Genomic DNA, 22,951 nt, shown 5'->3' on the forward strand with positions numbered 1-22,951 from the left:
TCTTTCTGACACACTGCAAGTGGCTGCACGGGGTCAGGCTTCCTCCACGCACACCGTCCTCCCCAGCTCAGATGAGCACCAGCTCCTCGGCCACCCTTGGGTGCAGGCAGCCCCACACTTCCTTGTTGCTATGGACCCACCCAAAAAGAGCAAGCACTGCCCTGCTTTTCTATTCTGGTATTACATAATTCAATTTCCCTCCAATTAGATATTTGCCATAAAGCATTTTTGTGACCGAAGTAAAAAGGAAAACAAAAACACCAGAACCACACCAATTCTTGCTAGTGAGATTCATCTGAGACGGACAGACAGCGGATTCATGGAGATTGATCTCTGTAGGTATTTGCAACAGCCTTTCACGCAAGGACTCTTTAACTTAAGAGTCCAGAAAATGGAAGTGCTGGCTTTTTATTTTCTCTTAAGGGGAATACAAGTCTGTCTGCCTGGAGCCCGGAAAATGTGGGGGAAAGATGATCAGTCACCTGATTCACAATTCTGCAAAGTTCCTAAGAGGATATCCATCCACAGAAGAGCAAAATCATTTAATCTGCGTGAACACAAGTGGAAAACTAAAGTTAGGAGTCATGTGACTCATCCTCAAGCATTTCCTGTAAAGGTTATAAAACAAATCCAGGAGGTGTGCGAGGAGGTCAATCTACAATAATGAAGAGGCACGCCTGTCCCACCATGACCTATCTGACAGCATTTGCTACGTTTAAATTAAACTTAACAATGAAATCTAACAAGAAAACATTTTAGATAAAACATCTATCCTCATTTCACCTGGAGTTTTTGTACCAAATTTCCGAACTCTGCACGACAGATCCCTTCACTGTGTCTATTTTTGACATTTCAGGAACACAGTGATGACAAATGCAGTAATTTCTTCATAAAAGGGTTTGGGGGGGCGGAAGAGCGCTATCTGTAATAGTTTTTCAGAGCATTGGAAAAAAAAAAAAACAGGTCTCAAACCAGGATGACACAGGTTAAACACATAATTAAAATATTTCACTGTATAGATTTTGGTTTCTGAATCATGCCAAGCGTGTTGAATTGGCACAAAAGGAAAAAAAAAAAGATCAAATAATTCCCCCAATTCTGACATAATTTAGATCAAAGCTAACAGATCCATTATAAAGAGAACGTTCTCCTGCCGTTAACCAGGGAAAGCGGAGCCCTTTGTGGCACTTACCGGATTCTGGGCAGGAAGAGGAGAGTCGGGGAGAGGCCGGTGTAGATGCAGATGGTTGTCTGTTTCCCCTGACAACAGCAGCAGGGAGGAGAAATCCCGGTCTCTGCCGCTCCCCCCGTTGACAGGTGATCAGCAGCCTGGGCGGGAGGTGTTTCCAGGGGAGGGCTCCGCAGCCGCTACGGCCCAGGTGGGGCTACCGCCCAGGTGGGGCTCCGGGCACGGCCACCCACCCCAGGCACCCCGAGCCCTACCGGCTGGTGCTGTGCCGGAGCCTGTCTAGGCTGGAAGCTGCTGCTGATGCCTGCGCCTCGATCAAATCAGGAGCAAATTCAAATGTGGGGAAGAGGGGAAGCCGCTCATCTGAGGCGGCAGAACCAATGACTACAGGACCAACTCGGTGGCTTCAAGAGACAGAAGACCCGGTCCCACGACGCTGCCCCCGCAGCAGAACACCCATCAGGAAGGCTGACAGCCAGCCGGCCTATGAGAAACACACACATCTGGCCTGGCCGAGGTGACCCCGGGGACCTTAGGAACCCTAAGGCACACAGAATGTCCCTTTTTGAAAATCAATGGCATTTCCCCTTAAAACATTCATGCCGCTGTTGAAAGGAAGGACACTCAAGGAAATGAAGAAATCCTTCTGGATACTGGTCTTTCAACAACAGGCCATTCTCCCTGCGGGGAGAAACTGATCCCGGTCCATGGGCCTGTGGCCCCGTCCACATTCACGTACCCTCCCAAAAGCTTGTGGCTCTGATCGTACTGTCCTCAACTAATCACTCCTTTTACCAACCCTTGATGTAAAAGCTGATCCACATACACATCCAACAGCAAGAGATGCTTCTCCCACTCTCTATTCTAACCCACGTCTCCAACAGGTTAGGGGGTGCCAAGGTAAAAATCATTTTGGCATCCAAAGGGGCAAAAGCTAGATCACGGGGCCCCAAAGTCCACACCCTGGCAGGTGTACCAACTTGCAGCCATAGTTAGAGGAAGTTTCTGACCCAAATTCCTTGTAACATTCCACGCTTCAGGGCCAAAAACATTCACGTGCCCACTTCTGAGAGTCGAGAATGTTGATGGGGGGAAAAAAGCACTTAACTGAGCCAGAAGTCTTTTTCTTTAATACTTCCTTTTCAAAGGGAATGATTTCTTCATATGAATTCTGGGGCTGGTTAGTATACTAGTCTCTCATAGGGATGACAATGGCCCAAGTACCCTCTTCGGAGCTGGGCTTATAGAGACCTTTGATGGGAGGGGGAGTCCCAGAGTCCCGCCGGGGCCAAGAAGCTGTCATCACCATCTGGTGGTGACTCTTGCATATTGCAGTCATGGGCCCCACACCATCGTCAACCCATCCTTCTAGAAGGGGGCTTGCTGGAATTCCTGCTTTACGGACTTTCTGAAAAATGAGTTTGGCTGCTCAAGGACAACCCCTCTTTTTTTTTTTCTTCCCCACATCTTCTTCCCCCACCCTCCTTCTTTTCCATAGACTTTTGATCAGGCTACTAATTACAAGGGGGAGGATAAAGTTCTGTTTGTCCCTATCTCTTCTGTCTCCAATCCAACACCTGATGATTTGGGTTACAAAGAATGACATCCCCAAGACAGAGAAAACAGGAGCAAAGAGCCGGTATAAAACACAACAGCCAAGAGCCAACTGGAAGATACAGGCAGGTATCACTATCAAGGAAAGAGACCAGCTGAAGACCCAGGACATAACGAAGAAGAGGCTACCTTTGAGCAAAGCCCTGGCCAGTGAGCAACACTTAAATGGGTTCAGGGGAGTTGCTCTGTGCGGCTGGAGGACAGAATGTGCTGGAAATCAGGTCACAAAGAGCGGCCCATCAGGTAATGTTTGAAAAAAAAAAAAATTGTTCCTACCCCACTCCACTCCTCCAAAGACTTCATCCATCCCTGGTGAATATATTTAGGTCCAGGGGGCTTTCAAAAGCAGGTGACAACCTCAGGGAAAATATGCCAAAGAAGTGAGGACCACGGAAAAGAAAAATTCATATTTAAGGAGGTATGGGATAGATATGCTCTACAACAACAGAAGGGATTTCTAAGCAAGTACCGGAAAAGACAGTACACATGGGTTTTATAGGCAGCTGTAAAAGGCCTGGGTGACCAGCTGTGCCACAGCTGGTCACATCTTTCTTCATATAGTAGCAGCAGCTGCTTGGAGTATAAAAGAAGACGTCCCCCTTACTTACAAATGCAGATAGGATTTCTCAGGACTTTATACCTCGTAAAATGGCCTTTCTTTTACCTACATTACCTCCAGAGGTTACCTGCAACAATTAAAACATTAAGTACCTGACCAAAATTTAGCTTTATTTTCTATAGGTATACCTTGGAGACATTTCAGGTTCAGTTCCAGACCACCCCAGTAAAGCAAGTATCATAATAGTGGGAGTCAAATGAATTTTTTGGTTTCCCAGTACATATAAAAGTCATGTTTACACCAGACTATAGTCTACTACGTGTGCAATAGCATTAGGTCTTTAAAAAAATGCAAATACCTTAATTTACAAATACTTTATTGCTAAAAAGCACTAACCATCACCTGAGCTTTCAGTGAGTTGTAACCATGGATCACAGGTCACCATAACAAATATAATAAAGAATACATCTGAGATATTGGGAGAATCACTAAAATGTGACACGGAGACACACAGTGACCAATGCTGTTGGAAAAACGGCACCAACAGATCGGCTTGATACAGGGTTGCTACAAACCTCTGCTTTGTGTTCAAAAGCAGGATCTGTAAAGCCCAGCAAAGCAGGTATGCCTGTACCAGATTAATTCAAGAGGTGGCTTTCCTTGTCTGCCAATCAAATGTATATTTTTATATATTCTCGTATATAAAATAGCTCGCTAGTATTACAATTAGTTCTCTCCTAAGTGTCTCCATGTATATAAACTGGAAAAAAAGATAAAATAGCTTTTGTTAAGAAATACAGTCCGCATACAGTCCTCCACCACCCATTACACTGGCCTTGCTCTCTTTTCAGCCACTTTAGGAACCTCGGTGGCGATCACAAGCACACCCCGAGGCCCTACAGGCTGCTGTGTTATGCTGGAACAGGACAATATCCAACTTAAATATTGATTCTTTAAAAATAATCAGAACTTAAGCAAGCAGGCAGAAAGACAACTCCATGCATTAACACGTTTCCCCCCTTCTTAAATGTCTGGAAATCTATGGCCTATGTTCAAGGGCCACGCTGAGCTCAGATTAGCAGCTGATGACGAATTCCTGGAGGCCCGAAACTCTTGTGTTCTCTGGCTCCCAGCACATCACCGTGGACTCGAATAGACAGTTAGGAAGTTTCACGGAAAGACTGAAGCAAGGGCCTGGGGGCTGCACTCCCACCAACCAACCCAGGAAAAAGCAGCGACACAGGCGTCGGGCTAGGCAGGAAACGAAGGAACTGGAGCGTGTCAAGGAAGCCCAGCGAAGACCATGACGGCGAGCGGTACAATCTCTAGCCTGGATGAGCCAGGAGTCAGGAGACCCGCAAACTAACCCTGATGATGCCATGAACTACCTTCTCTGCTTGATTTAAGGCAACTTAACATCTTACCCTTCCTGAAATCAGCAAGAGTCGTAGAGGAATCTGCCCGCCACCTTCCCCTCGTGCTACTCAATCAATGGGCACCCTACGCACAGTCAATGGTGCTGAAGACTGGGAATCATTTGTGATCCTGAGCACATATTTAATCTCTTGATCCCAGAATGCTCGTATGTAAGGCACACAGTCCCTTGTCCTGCAGTTTCATGATCCAGGCTCATATAGGAACCCAGGCTTGAAAATCCAACTCCGATGCTATCTCATTCAGCAAGCACTTATCAAGCTGCTGCCGTGTGCGGAGTACCATGCTGGCACTGGGGCTTCCGGGATGGAAGGGCCGGCCATCTGGGTCTTATTTGCCTGATGCCTTCAATATGTATCATCTGTGCACACAATTTAGGATTTAGCTCATACACCACATTCTACATTAATGTAATGGTTTTCTGAAGAGTCCATCTCACCAGTAACACTTTATGCTACAGAGTAAGGGCAATGTCTTCCTTAGTAATTTGCCAATTATCCCGGAGCCAGTTTTCTCACGGCCTCAGCCCAGGGAAGTCAGCTGCAAAACCCAAACAGAGAAACAGCTTCTGAACTCTGAAATTGCGGCCACCATCGCTGGGCCTCTGGGCTCAGAGCTTCACTTACTTCAGCACCATTCTGAACACCTTCATTATGTAGCTTCCCATTACAAAGATCAAGCTTCTAATCTTCAATAAAGTGTAGTAAACACTGCAGCTTCTGCTATAAAAATACAAATATACTGGGCACCTGGGTGGCTCCGTGGGTGAGCATCTGTCTTTGGCTCAGGTTGTGATTCCCGAGGTCCTAGGATCAAGTCCCGCTTCCGACTCCTCTTGGGGAGCCAGCTTCTCCCTCTGCCTCTCTGTGTCTCTCATGAATAAATAAATAAAATATTTTTTAAAAAATCCAAACTTACCAGTAAAGAAAAAAAAGTATCCATTGTATCAAATGTCAACTAAAAATCTCAGCCATTATAATTACCAGTACTCCACTCAGCAACTGAGTTTGTCATTTTAAGCTCTTTTAATCACTGCTTTAGTTCTCTTGAAGGTGCAAGAAGATGGATTTAAACAACAGAGGTAAAAGGTCAATCATGAGGTTCAAATCACAGGTGCTCACTCACTAAAGAAGTAATTTTATTTTTCTAAAACTGAAGCTTTTCCGACCTTTACGAAGGCAATGTAGACTCCTTACAGGAGAATTACACACACACACACACACACACACACACACACACACACACACGTGAAGGAAACCCAGGAATCCCCTTCTCTAGGATTATTAACACGTTAGCACGTTACTACCCTTTCAGATCGTCTATATTTCTGTTTATGTGTAGGTTTCCTATAGAAAGATGGGTTCAAATTATACAGATCCATCCGTAACTGACTTTTTCATTGGCTATGTTTCCATGCCATCACATACCTGCATCATTTTTAACGGCTTCATACTATTCTGTTTTAGAGCTCTACTACAATTCAACTATTTTAGACTGTTTTAACCATCATTATGATAAACAATGCTTTGTAGGGACCAAGGGCATGCTGCACCCAAATACGCCACTTTGACATGATGATTATTTTGAGTTAAAAAGCTATCAAACCCTGTAGATTCAGGACAAGCTCTTTAACTCCCCCGCAACTACCTAAAAAGGAGTTAGAGGGGCCTGCTCCAGGAACAGAGTGATCAACATAGATAACAACAGTATTCTATGAACCGGGTTGAGTTTTTGGACAAAGAGGAACCTAACCTAGCAAGGTCTCTTTGATCAAGTCCTCTGTGTCCCATTGTCTCTGAGCGGCCCAGGAAACATGTATTTACCACTGACTCTTTTTCACCTCCTTGTGAACTACAGTCCTTCCCTTGGAAGCCCAGACCCCTCGCCCCCCACCCCCTTCTCCTTAGTTCAGAATGACACATACACCTCCCTGTGCTTATCGTTGGGATTTCCCTGTCTGTGTGAATTCCCCTTACCCTACTAAAGCTGATTTTCTCCTGTTACTCTGTCTTATGTCAATCTGACTTTTAGTCTGGCTAGCAGGACCTTGAAAGCGACGGGACATTCTTGCTCCCTGACGGCTCCATCCTTAGAGCTAATCCTCTGGATGTATATGTAAAATATAAATATTGTATAAAACATATATCTTGCATATGTGTGTAACATATACATATATCCTTAGGATATACAGACATAATACATTCCAAGCTATTTCCTTAGGAGGACAGTCTTCTGAAGTAGGTTAGGTAGATCATCAGGGATGTACATTTTTCTTTCAATATATCAATATCATTCAATAAGACACTTAAGAAAATTTAGAAAATATAAAAACCAAAAATAATTGGTATCCCTACCCCCCTGATAGGTGTTAATTTTTTTATGGTGAGCCCATTCCAAGCTCTTCTATGTATGTATGTATGTATGTATGTATGTTCTTCTTTTTCCCAAATTTTAGTAAAACTGTGCCTAAAGGAACACTTGGCTGGTTTTTCAGAGTTTTAATTAAGAGAATTCCATAGGAAATATTCAATTTATCTACTTTAATAGCATGAATCAAACATTTATTTGGGAAGTCCTACTGTGGGCCAAAAGAAAGGCAACCTCAAAGTAAGTTAATAAACACTTTATTCATGGTCTTCCTGAGGACTGTGGCCCAGGCTTTCAGTATCTTTCAGGCTGCCCTGATGCTCCAGAGCCTGTCAGCTACAGGTGAGTAAGGGACAGATGGGGCTAGATAGGGGGCCAGGGAATCAGGCTCACAAAAATCCCAAAAATGTGGAGGTGAAAGGAAACCAGAGATAAAGAAGCAAACCAGACCATTCTGTCCTAAGTGCCAGAGGTAGGGTCTTGTTATTACAGCCACATGTGACCAAAAAGAATTACGGGACCCTAAGTAGGAGGCCATTGAAGGTGTTATCACTAGTCCTTAACTCAATGGTGATATCCAACAGAGATCTTAAAAGGATTTAGTTTCCCTGGTTGGCTTTCAATAAAAGACCAAGATCCTGGAATCAGGGATCCAGTCCCACATCAGGCTCCCTGCATGGAGCCTGCTTCTCCCTCTGCCTGTGTCTCTGCCTCTCTGTATCTCTCATGAATAAATAAAATCTTAAAAAAAAAAAAAAAAAAAAGACCAATCCTACAAGCCCCCCGGTGGCAACCCTGTGAGGATCCCTCTTGCTCCTGAGAGTTTTATTCTGTATCCTTGCTTAATAAACTTCTATCACTTTATTCACTCCTTTTTGTCCGTGAGATTCATTCTTGGACATTGTGACACAAGAACCTAGTTCTCTGGCTTCATAGGGAATTCTACCTGCAAAAGGGGTAAAGAGGTATACGTGCTTGCACGCCGTTCTCCAAATATTTGCATGCCACAAGGTATAATCTGGTTGTAAAAATTAGAGTTTACTGATCTCCGCACAGACATGGTCATCTTAATACATTTCCATCATTATCTGATTGTTCCAAAATATTGCCTGCATGCCTCTCCTTAGCTGCTTTTCTGGTTCTTCTTGTTTTTAAGATCTCCTTGAGATCACTTGAGAGGGTCACAGAAGGCTAACAGTCCCCTCCTGAAGCTTTAGTGCACACTATGAAGTTAAAGACGCTTCAGTTCTCCTGTGGCCCGCATGAAGTGAGGGAGGGAGGGTGGGAGGGAGAGAACATGAACAGGACAAGGTGGGAAACAGGAAAAGGCCAAGAGAAGACCTGAAACTGCCCCTACCACTGCCCCTGGACTGTGGGCTTCACTCTGAATCATCACTGCCATTATGGTTACAACCTATGGGGTCATGAAAAACAAAACAAAACAAAACAAAACAAACCTTCTGGCCAAAGAGATTACCCCAGGGCTGACCAGAATGTGCTCAGCGCCCACATTAACGTCTTAATCGCATTTTACATAGTTTGTGCCAGGACTTGAGAGCTGCTGCCATCGTAAGCTAGTAACCATCAGGTGTACCTGGGCTGAACCCGGCTGGTCAACTGTCAGGTCCAGAACTCAAACCAGTTCAGCTGACAGGTGAAAGGTGTCCAGGGCAGATGGAGAGTTCCAAGACCTACCAATTCATACTCCCTTTAATCCAAGGTTCACTGCTTACAAGTAGCTCCTTCCCCCTGGTTATGTAATTTCAACCACTCTGGTGTAAAGGTCAAACCTGTGGTTTTTGGTTTTGGTCAGAATGAAGAGATGTACCCCCAGAGCATTCCAGGGTTGGGGGGTGATGGGGGGCTCAGGTGGAGAACTAGCCCAAGGGTGCTGAACTTTTAAAGACAAAAGATCCTGCTGCCTTTCAAACAGCAGGCTAGGCAGACAGAAAAGCTTTACAAAGTCTAAAAATAGGTACTTGCAGCAGAATGGTTTCTTTCAAGAACAATTTTAAAGATTCCCAGGAGGTGTCAGGTGTTGAGTAAATATCAGAAGAGGATAAAGGCTTTCTGAGCTGAGCTGCTGGGGAACTGCAAAGCCTGGGGAGGGCTTCCTTTGCTGTGCCTGGCGCCCTGGGCAGGTGAAATAAAAGTCTTTTGTTCCCATCCCTGCTGTATGACAAAGGGCCTGGGAGAGAAGGTCAGGGCTTGGTTTCAGATGCAGGAGAGCAATGCAGAGAAATACTCCCGGCTTCTATCTATCTGGCCACACAGACTGGCAGGGAGGATATTAGACTGTGCACAACTGTTTGCATTAGGAAGCCAATGAATGAATGAAGCCCCGTGCAATGCTAACAATAAGCAGAGATTAATAACAACTATGGGTTAGTTGTATAATAATATAGATTATTATCCACTGTCTAATCCAAGTATGTGTTAACTCAACATCCATTATTCCAAACCAGGTGCTGGAGGCCAGTAGGCTGGTCCAGCACCCCGCCCAGAAGTGTGATGTGGCTGGAAGGTCAAGAGAAGACAGAGGGACCTGAGCAACCCCGCCTGGGGACAGGGCTGGGGCTAGATTCGATGAGTCCCCTGGGTGGCTGGAACAGAAACCAGGCCACAGTCAGGAGGCTCAAGCCCTAAGCCGGCCTCTTTCTGCAATCCCCAGTGTGATTCTAATGTACAGGCAGGCTGGTTCCAGGGGCTCTGAGCCCTAACATCCTAGATGAACGCTTCGACTTACATGTTTTCTCCCAGTGGGTCAGTGACGACCTGCCTGATGACAGGAAGAGACACTGCACACGCCCCGTGGGTCAGCCTGAACCCTGGATGCGGGGCATGGGTCTGGCTAGACCATAACGCCCTCAGCAAATGCCTCTTTGCCCCACTCTTTCTATTCTGAACACCACCTAGCTCATCACCAAGGGCCCTTCTTCTATCCCTCAGAAGACTTCTGAAAATCCCTACTCTGCTGCTCTCTCTGGGTTAAGTGGGGGTCGCGAAGATGCACCCAAGAGATAAAGCAGGCCCTCTGGAAGGTGTGACTGCCCCAGCAGCAGTGCCTTCATACTCTCTCTGCCATGAGCGCAGACCAAAGACAGATGAATCACATGTTGAGGGGCAGAGAGCGGGGGTTTTCGGATTTGTTAATCCATGCTGGATTCCAGAACATAAAGTTCAGTCTGTTTTGGGTTTTTCTTACATGAGAAGAGGAAATAGCATTTAATCATCTCTGAATATCACTACCATACATTTCTATCTGAAGTGTCTGGCAGTTTGATTCTCATAATTAATCTTAGAATGTACTTAAGAGAACACAAAAATCTCTTTTTGTGGGAAGAGGAAACAAAAGTGGTCCCACTTTCCATGCATTCATCTCCTTCGAAAAATATTGTGTGACATGTTCATCTGTAATGAAGGGTACTAAACTCAAATCTTAATCACAAAGTTTTTAAATTTTGAATTTCTTCTAACTCTTCTGATTTATAAGAACCCTAGGACAGACCTTCCCTTCCTAAGCCTTCCTCTCTGGTACCCACCACTTCTGCATCTCTACCTGCTGATTTCTGCCCAGAAGCTTCACTCCTGCCCCCCACCCCCCTCCTCCCCAATCTGGTTGAGCAACTTTTCCAGGGAATGAGTGCAGAAAGCCAATGCTCTAAGATGAGAATGTCAGAAAGCCAGGCCAGGGCACCGCAGGTGCTTCACTGCCTGTGAAGCACCGAGTCTCTGCCCACGACTTGGGTCCAGCTCCAGCTCTGCCACTTACCTGCTCTGTGACTTCAGACAAAGTGCTTCACCTTTCTGATCCACAGTGTTTCTCATCTGCAAAATGCAAACGATGTCTGCCTCCTAAGACTGAGGTGATGACTATCATCTGATAGTAACACACGAAACCACAGTATCTCAAAATTGCAGTAAGTCTCAGACTCCGCTGCTTCATTTGTAAAAAGGCAAGAACACAGTAACACAGGGCAAAGATGCGCTGGGGAACGTGAAGTAGGAAGGAAGACGGGAGGGGCTGCGAATCATAGAGCTGGAGCCTGTCTTTTAATAAAAATGAGAGTTACTCAGCTCTAGGTCAACATATAGAACATTCCATTCCTCTGCTCACAGGTAAGGGGGGGAACCCAACAAAAGGCAAGCCCCAAACTTTGCTGGGGCCGCCCTCTCTCTGCTGGGAATGAAAACCCAGGGCTGCCATCCAAAAGAGAAAACCCAGCTGAAAATAAAACCAGCAGAAAAAGCAGCCAAGGGGAGAGGGAAAGTGGGGGAGCAGAAGCAATGCCGTAGCCCCAGCACAGAATCTCCCTGGGGTAAGGAACACTTCTGGGGAAAAGCCTCATCTTTTCTGCCAACCTCAGAAGGGAACGCCTAGTTTTGCATACCTTTCACTTCACACATGTACACGTGTCACCTGTTGGACAAATGGACAGATTAACAGGCACTGGTCACTTTGAGAAGTATTCCCAAATTGCTAGAAGCTCCACCACTTACTTGTCCTCCAAGAGTTTAAAGCTGCCCATTTCCTCACACTCCTGTCAACACATTATGCTATTAAATTTTTTTAATTGAGCACTTGACGGGATGAGCACTGGGTGATACGTCATATGTTGGCAAACTGAACTCCAATATAAATAAATAAATAAATAAATAAATAAATAAATAAATAAATAAATAAATAAATAAATCTGACTTACTAGTTTTAATGTCAAAAAATTAAAAATAAAAATAAATAATTAGAAAAAAATTTTTTTAATTGAAGTGTAATTGACACACGGTGTTATGTTAGTTTCAGGTGGATAGTACGGTGATTCGGCATCTCTACCCAGCACCCCCCGGTGCTCACCACACAGGTGTGTTTCCATCTATTGCCATACATGTTATTACAGTATTTATTCTCTAGCATGTGCTGATAAAACTTTCATTTTTGGCAACATGATCTTTGAAAATGGTATTTTATTGGGTTTTTAAGTCGCTATTTCTTTACTTACTGGTGAGACTATCGCCATGCTCAGCTGTCACTGGTATTCCCCTCTCTCTGAACTGCTGTACCTTCTGATAATTTTTCAGTTTAGGTTACTGGCTTTTTATTGATACATTCCTTACGTATTAAGGAAATTAGCTCTTTCTCTGTGATAAACACTGGCATTATTTTTCTCCAGTTTACCCCTTTTTTAACTTCATGACATGTTTTTGCCATGCATACATATTTTTTGGACAAATTCATCATTCTGGTCATTTATCCCTTCTCTCATTTTTTTAGTGAGATGAGAGGAGACTGTAAACGCATTCCAAAAAAAATCTTGAGGTTTGTGAACATTGTTAGTTTAAAATTTAAGTTTCTGGGCATCTGGGTGGTTCAGTGGTTGAGGGCCTGCCTTTAGCTCAGGTCCTGAACCCAGAGTGCTGGGATGGAGTCCCACATCGGGCTTCCCACAGGGAGCCTGCTTCTCCCTCTGCCTATGCCTCTGCCTCAATCTCTCTCTCTCTCAATCTGTGTCTCTCATGAATGAGAATTATTTATTTTAAATAAAATCTTCAGAAAAAGAAAATAAAATTTAAGTTTTGTTTTTTGTTTTTTAAAAGTAATCTCTACACCCATTATGGAGCTCGAACTCACGACTCCTAGGATCAACAGGTACACACGCTCCTCCAACTGAGCCAGTCAAGTGTCCTGGACATTGTTACTTTTAACAACATGTTTATTGTGGAAAAGTACTAGTCCTTTTGAAATGTGGTTCCAGAGACCCTGCTCACTCTGAGTTCAGCAGCAGAAACTCACAGGGAAGCAAGCCTCATCCGGGCCACAGATGTGGGTCATCTCACAACTGGGTCCTGGCAGTCAAGGCCTCCCTACCTTTCCAGTGGCAACTAGCAAAACTTGTGCTCCTTGCTGAACTGCATCCCCACGATGGGCTCTAAAACAGGTACCTTGAGAACAAGGCCATCCTTAAGGATCATCACTGATTGGCATCACTGGTGCTGAATAATCCATAATCAACCATGGCGCGTAACCCTGTCTCCCTGGCACGGTGGCCATGCTGTTTCAGGAAAAGGGTGGGCAGGGCTTAGCAAAAGAATACCTTTTTGGACTCAAAAAGCAAGACTCCATGAAAAATATTTCTAGAATACACTATGCTATGCCTTTAGAGAAACTTTAAAAACTGACCCAGGTCTCCTTGGAAACTTCTTGAGCTACCACCCAAGCTCCTTCTTGGACCCAGCAAGCCCCTGAGATTACCCTGGCAACACGTCCTCCTCTTGAGGCAACGCCTTGCCTCAGCTCCATATTCAAAACCATCTCAGGCAGCTTCTGGTGAGAAGCCAAGAGCAGAAAAGCCCTGCGAGAAGGGGAGACTGCTATGAAACTTGAGGACTACCTGCTCGTGAGAGGCAACTCCCCAATATGGCAGCTCCTGAGGAAACCAGACACATCAACCTTCCATTTGGAAGCCCCTCCTACCAACATAGGCAATCCTGAAGCCCACAAAGCACAAGCCCACCTCCTTTAGACAGTTGTTGCGGCTTTTATAACTAACTTCTAGAAATGAAGTTGGAACTCTTTTGACATCAGAAGTCGATGTGAATAAAAAGGACTGTGGGTAGGAGTGCCTGGGTGGCCCAGTCACTTAAGCGTCTTAATTTTGGCTCAGGCTATGACCTCAGGGTCATGAGATTGAGCCCCATGTCGGGCTCCATGCTGAGTGCAGACTGCTTTGGATTCTCTCTCTCCCTCTGCTCCTCCCTACCCCTTCTCTCCCCCCAAAAAAGAAAAGTGTAGGGGTGAAAATTTTTTTCAAAGAAACTTTTCTAGGTTAAAAAATGTTTTTGCAAACTTAAATGAGTCAGTGTAAAACTGAGGGAATTCAAAATCGAAAAAGCAATCTTAAATAATACCCACAAGTGCCCACTGTAGGGAACAGGCCCACAGTGCAGCACAGAGACTCTGAGTGAATGTTCAGTCCCCTGAAGAAGGTGCTAGAGGAAGAGCTCTCAGCCAAGAGGGCCCTGCAGAAGCTGTGGTCAGACCCACAGGCCTGGAGAGGGTGCTGCAGGATGCTGCAGATGGGGCGTGCTGGGTCCCAGCAAAGCACACTGTCCGGGCCAATGTGCACCCTGAAGGTGGCTAGACCAGGACGGGCAACCTCCCTGGGGAGCTTATTTGTAACTAGTAGCACACCAGGTCACGGGAGTAAGCTTCCTCCAGCCAGGGCTCCCAGAGCAGGGGGGCCCAGGGTGGGGACGGCATAGGGAGGGGTGGGAGATGGGGTCAGAAAATGAGGTAGTATATGGGGTCAGGGGAGAAGCATCTTTCAAAGTAGCTTCCTCTGCAGTTGGCCAAAGATGCAGAAGATGAAGGGAGGTGAAGGATTATAAACTCTGAGCAGACAGGGACCCTAAGTTCCCTCTACAGGGCCTGGACCACTAAGGAGCTAAAAACAACATCTGAAAAAAAAAAATCAAGGCACAGAGCAGCCCGCGTTGAGCTGCGGCCAGGAGGGCCACCAAGGTCACCTCGGGCCCAATGATCCAGGAGGCCATTCTCCAAGTCCTGTCCACTCTGGGCCTGCAGGAGGGTGATGCGCCCCTCATCACAGCAGCTTTTCTGCACTCCCCAGCACCCCCTGGCCATAGAGAGGAGGCAGACTGAGCTCTACAGGGCGCCTGGAGTGCTTTCTACAGGTACCGTGGAGTCTAACGCCATTACAGTCGTATGATGTCATTGTTGTGCCTTCCCCTCAACACACACACACACACACACACACACACACACACACAGACACAGACACAGACACAGACACGCAAAAGATCTGGGGGCCTGTGCTCAGAGCGCCTGTCTGTCACAGCAGGCCCAGGGCGGAAGGCCAAGCAGGAGGGACTTTTACCTCTGCTTCTTACAGGGCTGCTGAGGTTCCACAACAAACGTGCAGCTTTTTCCAGCTGTCCTCAACATGCATTTTTTTTTTAAGATTTTATTTATTTATTCACGAGAGACACACAGAGAGAGGCAGAGACACAGGCAGAGAAGCAGGCTCCCCGCAGAGAGCCCCATGCGGGACTCGACCCCAGGACCCAGGGATCACACCCTGAGCCGAAGGCAGGCGCTCAACCCCTGAGCCACCCAGGTGCCCCAACATGCAAATATGAAAGTAAACCAAAACACTCGCATCGACCTTTCTCATTATTAACCCGGGAAACAATTTATGATGTGCTGCCCAGGAGCACAGCTGGGCTTCCTTGTTTGGGAGGAGCAGGAACACGATCCATCTCTCTCCAATGGACACTCAAACTGTCGTCTTCAGTACGTACGTCCTTAAGGCTGCAACCCAAGTATAGGCCCTGGTAGTATTTCTAACCTCATCGGGCCCAGCAACGCTTCTTTTGCCATGCCTCACTGTTACTAGGGACCCTCTCTGTGTCGTCTACCCTGCACATCAAGGCTCAGATACTACACAAATGCCCAAGATGACACAGTGTGGTTAGAGCAAGGCTTGGGGAAAGCTGCCTGAGGGTGGAGCCGCAGTGACCCAAGTGTCCTCTGTGATGACAGTGGCCAACACCCTCCGCCCTACCAGCCCTCTCTCTGCAACCCGGGGGGGGGGGGGGGGGGGGGGGGGGGGAGAGGCGTCATCAGGTTTCTCAGGCTCTCCACCCAACAAGGGGGTGCAGAGGTACCCTGCCACTTCAACAGCATCTTCTCACTTGAGATGGTTTCGGGTCTCTTGGTTTTATTCACCTGCCTGCTTTGGCGGCTGGCATGTTCTTCAGCGGGAGGTGCCTTGAGAAAACTGTAGGACTTTGCATTTATCTATGGTTCTACGGTTTTAGCATTAGCAGGGGCTGTCACAAGAAAACATTATCTCAGGAAAACAGTCGGACAACGCACCTCGGCCTTCAACTGAAAAGAAAATGAACTATTTTAATATCTGCTCAAACCAACACTCATCTCCCTCATTTTTCTCCCTGGCGGCTTCCAGTTTTTCTGTTCCACAGAAAGCATTCGTGGCTTTCCTCTGGTTTTTGCCTTTTGGCAGCATTTGCAAACCCCAAGAAATGGCAAAGGGAGAGAAGAACAGGATTGTGACACGAGCAGATAATGACCCAGGCCATTTTCTTCAGTGGGTGTTTGAACCACCCCGATGCTGTTTAAGTCAGTCCTTTGCTGTTACATACCCCCTTGGCAGACTGCCCCGACAGCTTCGTGGGCACCCAACAGAACTGCATCAAAACAAAAATCAAACCCTCAAGCACACCTGGGAGAAAATTAGCCAATCTGGCACTTAAAAAAATATTTTTAAGTGCTGCTACTGTTTTTGGAAGGTTATCAGTCTGAAAAGTAATGCTATCTATGTGCATCATTAGCAATCTAGCTACAGGGAAGTAAAAAAGGCTTTAAAAGTATTTTCTTACTTATTTACTCATGAAAGACACAGAGATGCAGGCAGAGGGAGAAGCAGGCTCCCCGCAGGGAGCCCGATGTGGGACTCGATCCTAGGACCCCAGGATCACAACCTGAGCAGAAGGCAGGCACTCAACCACTGAGCCACCCAGGTGCCTGGAGAAAAAAGGCTTTTTATTTAAATAAACCTCTCGTCTTTTCTGAATCTAGTTCTTCAGGTCATGAATTTCTCCATGAACTTCTCTGTAGTGGTAAAGACTTCTCAACCACCTCACAATTACAGGCAAAGGGTCTTTTTTAACTCCAGAGCCAAATACAAATATTTTTGAGATGATCAATACCTGTTTCCCATAATTAGCATGGAAAGAGGTACTGTTTATAATGATTATTTTTCTATATTAAACATGTCAGCCTGGAAATCCCTTTCTTGACAAAACAGAGTGCTAAGTTCTGATCCATCCAAGTGTGAGGCTAAAAACACAGTATAATTCATTTTGACTGTGAATGCTACCTGTTCCATACTGGAACACAGTACCCCTCATTTGAAGAATTTCATTTCTTCCCAGTATCAGTTACTTATTCTTTTGCAATCTGCGACATTTTATTTTAATGATATGACAAGCTTAGGAAGTTATTGGGCAGAGAAAGGAAGAGAAAAAGGGGGAAATAAAGTTAATGCTACTTATTGTTTACTTTAAAACCAACCATGTAAAAAAGTAGGAATGGCTTAAAGTAAAATTCTTTCTCCTCCATGTGTCATGATCCGAGAGGGACTTAAATACCTGTTAAAGCAAAGATCTGAGTTAATTTTAAAAATCAGAACATTAAATTTAAAAAGAACTCCAAAGGACTGTTAGACCTGAATACCAAGTTCAGTCCAGAATGAACACACACCCGACGATACGGCCACCAGAGGGAGTTCTAACTCCCCGATACATCTTGGTGGCCTCGCAGAAAGAGCCACCCGGGAAGCCTTCAAGGTCAGGGATGCTCGCAATCCCTCTAACTCCAGCGAACTGGACAGAGGAGTTAAGGGTGAGGGATTTCTTAAAGGTTTTGCATTTGTAGCAATTTCAAAGGAAGAAAGAGCTGGAAATAATGCACGTGCTAGTAGAGGATTTTTGTGTTCTTAACACTGATAATGTGCACAAGAAGGAGGAGGGTCTTAAAGATACATACAGAATAAAATAAATATTATGAAATGAGTGGGTAAGGAAGATCTGGCCACGTATAAATCACTGGGAGTGCACAAAAGCAGGAGAAATAAACCCAGCCAAGTGGCAGGAAGGGCGCCAAGAGCCAAGGGGCTGAGAGGAACGTGCAATAGTTTGCCAAGCACATTGGGTGGAGATGGGGTGGGGGGTGTTGGCAGTTATGGTTTGGTGGCCCTGGGCCAATGTGGGACCACAGCAGGGTGCAGAGGGAAGTTCCAACAGCATAGCCCCATGCGCCCACGGGCAGCTGCATGGGGTGAGCAAACAAAGCCAACGCCCCGGGATCTGAGCAAAGTGAGTGGAGACAGGGAAGCGGGGGGGGGGGGGGGGGGGGGGGGGGGGGGGGGGGCTCGGGGCGGGGCAGTGTTGGGGGTGTAGGCATGAAGGACAATAAGGCAGCTGTGCAAGACAGAGAGATGGTGGTCGTCTGGGCACCAGCAAAGGCACAGGACAGGGAGTGTGGCTGCCTGGGGAGGTGGAGGCCAAGACACACTGGAGGATACACGGAGGGCTCCTCTGTCAAGGTTAAGGAGCCAGGACTTAATCCACAGCAATGACTGATCCCTGAAAGGTTCGGCCAGGAGAACACGGTCTGTGCTGGAGAGACAATTCTATAGATGTGAGAAAGGACGGGGCGAGAGGGCAGACGCGAAAACCACCTGGGAAGGCCTCTACCCCCACGGAGATGAGGCTGGGGGGCAGGAGGGATGGAGAGAACCCAGGACACCTCCCAGGTCCCCAGCTCAGGCACCTCGATTGTGGTGGGAGCCGCCAGCTAAGACAGATCACCGCAGAGAAAGAACAGTTTCAAATATTCTGACGTTCCAGGCAAAGAGTGTAAGGAGCAAAGCAAAGATCCTGAGTTATACGACCTCATTAGTCATTCAAATCTCAGGATGGTCAGACTATATATTTAATAACTGAGAAAATGACATCACACTGCAGGGAGCCCGTAACCCATTCTGGAAATTTCTTTTTCCCGTGTTGCAAATTTCTTTTTTACTGGCCAGACTACCTAGGTAACGTTTAAGAATCACTTCAACAAAATTAAAGCCACCGTTCACAGTGAACACCCAAGAGCTGACAAGTCAGAGGCAGAGAATATCCAACCAACACTATCATTTTCTCACTAGCAAAAACAACCAGAAAGAAACCAGGATCACATTTTTAAGATTCACCCGTTTTGATTTCCCAGTCGGCCGCCCCCAAACGTGAAAGGTAGCATTTCTTTCAAAGACTTCACTGTTTTCCTACCATGAACGCTTAGAATTTCAAGCATCTAAAAATAACAGAGACTTGAAACAACAATCAGTTCTTCAAAAGCGGAAGCACAATAGTGCACCTTGATCAACAAAGGCAAGAAATGCAAACAACAGCGCTCAGAGCACATTTACTACCCATGCCATTCGGCACACCAGAAGGAATGCTAGCACAAGCTCATTAAGAGGCAAGGCGTCTGTTATATCACTTGTGTTGATATTATACAGCAGAAATACCAGTTCTTTTAATAATTGACTCAGGAGCTCCATATTGCGGATTCCTTATTAAACATTACTTGCACTCAAGGTCCCAAAGTCCCAAAAATATTCAGTGGAGCAATCGGGCAATATTTAATTGCGATACACTAATTTGTTTATTTATTTTTAGACTTTATTTATTTATTCATGAAAGACACAGGGAGAGACAGAGACACAGGCAGAGGGAGAAGCAGGCTCCCCACCCCGTAGGGAGGCCAATGGGGGACTCGATCCCAGGACCCTGGGGTCACACCCTGAGCCAAAGGCAGATGCTCAACTGCGGAGCCACGCAGGCGTCCCACGATACACTAAATTACGTGACTGCCCATCTGCTTGTACACATAGAAACTCAACTGTATTATTCACATATTGATAGACAAAGCAGTGAGAATCATTTTGTCCAGGACAGAAACATTTTTGCAGTTGTATTCATTTGCAGACTTCAAAATCCACAGCGCACATCTAGAGAGTTCCATAAGCCATATTGTAATCATGCTGCCCTTGAAGGGGGGGAAAGAAAGAAAAAAAAAAATACTCCTGCACTATCTAGAAAATCCCATTCCTCCGCGCCCAAAAAGTCAACACTGACTCAATGCCTGTCTGTCGACTAACCAGCAGCTCTATGGAAGAGTTGAATCTGAAAATCATGACCAAATAATACTGGCACTCCCCATGCTAAATATGTATGTTGTAGAAAATCAGTAACTTCTACTTCTCAGAGGGTGGCAGGCGGGGGCCTGGGGCCCTGGCACAGGGCCGCACCCATCACACACCATCCCCCCTGCCTCTGCGCTCCTCGGGGACTGCAAGTCCGGCCCAGCCTACGCCCTGGACCATCGGGCCCTTCTCAGAGAAGCCCCCGGCCCCCGACTTAGAGAACCACACACGGCCCTCCGAGAAGGCTCTGCTTCCCACTTGAGAACCTGCCAGTTCACTCAGGGTATAAGCCATCTTAAACATTTTATCTTCCAGGTCCCTCCCCCAAATATGAACCCCAAGTAGAAAGAATCTGATCAAATCTATTGACAATGTTTCTTAGAAGATGAAACGTGACAACACAGGAGATTTGTATCTGAGGAATGTAGTAACGCTTGGCGATTCCAGAGACATGGGTCCATTTTTATTTTTTATTTTTTGTAAAGATTTTGTTTTTTATTCATGAGACTAGAGAGAGAGAGAGAGAGAGAGAGAGAGGCAGAGACACAGGCAGAGGGAGAAGCAGGCTCCATGCAGGGAGCCCGACGTGGGACTCAATCTCGGGACCCCAGGATCACGCCCTGGGCTGAAGGCGGTGCTAAACCGCTGAGCCACCCGGGCTGTACATGTGTCTAGTTTTAAAAGCATAACTTCTAGGTAGACCAGGGTATCTTCACCTTCAGTGGCAGCGATGCTGTCAACACAGACGCAGAGTGGGCCCGGGCCACACTATTCCCAAGGCCTCTCTGAGGCCCGGCCACCCAACGTGTTGGCGAGTTGCCTTCACCTCCTAAAAACGGGGGAACCAGGACGCCTGGGGAGGGGGGGGGGCGGGCTCAGCAGTTGAGCGTCTGCCTTCAGCTCAAGGCGTGACCCGGGGTCCCAGGATCGAGTCCCATACTGGGCTCCCCGTAGGGAGCCTGCTTCTCCCTCTGCCTGTGACTCTGCCTCTCTGTCTCTCATGAATAGATAAAATCTTTAAAAAACAGAAACAGGGGAACCATTGCCTGACACAGAAACCTCTCCCTCCTCCTTTGATGAGGAAAGGGTGGTGGAGATCCTCTCCCTCCCAGCGCTGGGTGGACCTCCCTCACACGGGGTCTTCTGGCCATGCTTCCGCAGGCTTGGTGGTTAAGTTCAGTTTTTGTAAAATAAATACTGTCTTCATTGTCTTACACACTTAGAAATGCTTTCATTTCTGACTCATCTCCAGTTGGCCCGCTGCCTTGCTTATACTTCAGCTTCTTACACTCTTTCCCACCTCCCCCCAGCAAGGAACATGGTGAGACAAATATGGAATGCTTTGGGATAGAGCAAGAGTGAAGGTCTTGCAGGGGTACAGGCCGGGGAGGGGGTACCCCCATGTGAAAATCCCAGCTGAGGAATGAGGGGAAGAAAGAAGGAGGGGTAGGAAGCCGGGAGGGAGAGCGAGGATGGGCAACCCCTCCCCCTTACCAAGGCCACAGACATCCACTCTTCACCAATCCCCAGAGGTGCCTTCTGTAATTACATGAGTTGATTAAAATAGTGCCCACGGCTCTTGAGCAGCTTTAATTTTTCAATTTTTTTCAGGCTCCACTCTGACCAGATGAACAAAATTTGTCGTGCATCCATTATTATGTACCCATGTCCCTCATCTTCCTGAAACACCTCGAATTCTCTGCCTTACAGACTCAGTGACCAGAGAGCACTGCTCTAGACTCTGATGACAATGAGGGCAAGGTGTCCTCCAATTTTCCCTCTGTTCTGTGCTGGACCGTAGGGCAGAGCAAAGGCTCCTCTCATGATGCCAACATCTTCATGCATCAAGAGTGAAGGCAAAGCAGAAGATTCTGAAGGAGGGCTTCTCATTAACACATCAGAGAATGGGATAAAAGTGTGGCCTGTCTCGTTGGCTCCTTCATTACTGAAACTGGGATGACACCAAGACCAGTTTATACAGACAGTTTTACAAATTATCATACAATCCCTGCACAGCACAGCTTTTTCAGTGATTCAAGATCATTCTAAATAATATTACGACACTGGCTGGAGTACAGCAAACCCTGGGGCCTGGCGCAGAATAGAAACACGCTGGCCCTATACACTGACCCATTTGCCACTTCTAATGTTGCCCTCTGGGAAGCCGCACAGCCTGCATGGTGTGCAAGCTATGATCGACATACTTTATAAGGATATTCCATATATATTCATGCATTCAAAGACTAGGAGATAAATACGAGCATATAAAAGGCTGTGTGTGTGTGTGTGTGTTTTTAAAGAAGAAGAGATTTCTATTCGAGAGGAGGAGGGTACTATCCTTTAAAGTCCTATCGGGGTAGGTGTACAGTTGGAATAAATAGAGTCAGGCTCCCTGACTCTCACATGAGTCACTGTATGAGCTCTTAGGTGCAGGGATTTTAAGACAAATACTTGGCTCAAAGGCCATTAGTGTTCATGTTGTGATTCTCAGCAATGCCCTGGATAGTGAAGGCCTCCAGAGAGGAGGCAGGTTTGCGAGCGCCTGCACGTCACAAGCACCGTCCCAGCGGAGTGTAAGGTGCTGTGCAACTCACCTGAGGAGATGCCTGTGCAATGGGAGGGGATGGGGAGAGCAGCTCATTATGTTAAAGACCACCAGTGCAGGGGTCAAAACCAAACACAGGTCCGTCCCTCAAGGGGCCACAGGGCTGTGCCAGGAAAGGAGGTCAGCTGCACAGAATATAACAGGAAACGTGGGGCCTGGGTGCCCAGGAGGTCATGGCCACATACAACGAGCGCATCCTATAGATAAGACCTCCGGCTATGCCTCGTGTGTCTAGATGGCCAAGATTTTCCAGAAGCCTAGAAATAATGGATTTTTAATAGAAAATCTTCCAGATGTTGGCTCCAGGTTTTCATTTCTTCGACTTAGAGCTCCATGGCCAAAGAAGCACACCTGTGAGTTCTGTTTAGTCCATAGGGACCAACAGTTTG

The 22,951-nt window shown here is 46.5% G+C and overlaps 1 protein-coding gene across 14 annotated transcripts in view; it reads right to left on the reverse strand.

Annotated features, from left to right (window-relative positions):
- The window catches only part of NEDD4L (NEDD4 like E3 ubiquitin protein ligase), a 338,822-nt gene that overhangs the window by 201,312 nt on the left and 114,559 nt on the right, over positions 1-22,951 (reverse strand). The window contains exon 1 of one of the 14 annotated variants that reach the window (XM_038525912.1): positions 1,193-1,476. The exons of 12 other annotated variants lie outside the window; for them this stretch is intronic. The gene's annotated coding sequence lies outside the window, so the exon portion shown is untranslated. Of the gene's footprint in view, positions 1-1,192; positions 1,477-22,951 lie in introns of those variants that run through there. One more of the 14 variants, XM_038525920.1, reaches the window with a different exon arrangement.

The sequence above is a fragment of the Canis lupus genome, chromosome 1, assembly GCF_011100685.1.
Source record: "Canis lupus familiaris isolate Mischka breed German Shepherd chromosome 1, alternate assembly UU_Cfam_GSD_1.0, whole genome shotgun sequence".
Classification (NCBI taxonomy): Eukaryota; Metazoa; Chordata; class Mammalia; order Carnivora; family Canidae; genus Canis; species Canis lupus.